The 379-nt window shown below is 57.0% G+C and overlaps 1 protein-coding gene across 1 annotated transcript in view; it reads right to left on the bottom strand.

Moving 5' to 3' along the window:
• Positions 1 to 379, bottom strand: part of LOC105826708 (liver carboxylesterase-like) — a gene marked incomplete at its 3' end in the record, with an annotated part of 18,639 nt that overhangs the window by 10,405 nt on the left and 7,855 nt on the right. The window lies entirely within an intron of this gene.

Below are 379 nucleotides of genomic sequence, written 5' to 3'. Positions count from 1 at the left end.
CCCAGCCCCATTCCCCACACTGGCAGGACATCTCATGCCTCCAGGCTGTGTCTGTGTCCCACATCCCCTGTCCCGTCCCTCCCCATCCTGTGTTCCATCCCTCCTTCCTTCCCCCACCTTCCCCAGCCCACCTGGTTCCTCAGTCCCACAGAGGCTGCCTCCCTCTTGGGCATGGGGGACCATCAGACCACCTCAGCGGAAGCTTCTGTCTCCTCTCACTGCTCGTGTCCCCTCGACACATAGATCTGGCTTCAAACCAAACGATGACCTCTGTCCAGCTCTTGTTCTTGCTTCCACATGTTCATAATTTATACCCATCCCTACCGCCCAGGGGAAGTGAGCTGAGTCCAGGTGTTAAAATAAGCAGGAAGGAGAGAGA

This window comes from Propithecus coquereli, unplaced genomic scaffold, assembly GCF_000956105.1.
Source record: "Propithecus coquereli isolate 6110/MARCELLA unplaced genomic scaffold, Pcoq_1.0 Scaffold909, whole genome shotgun sequence".
Taxonomy (NCBI): Eukaryota; Metazoa; Chordata; class Mammalia; order Primates; family Indriidae; genus Propithecus; species Propithecus coquereli.
The sequence above is the reverse complement of the archived record's forward strand: the minus strand, read 5'-3'. Positions and strand labels throughout refer to the sequence as shown.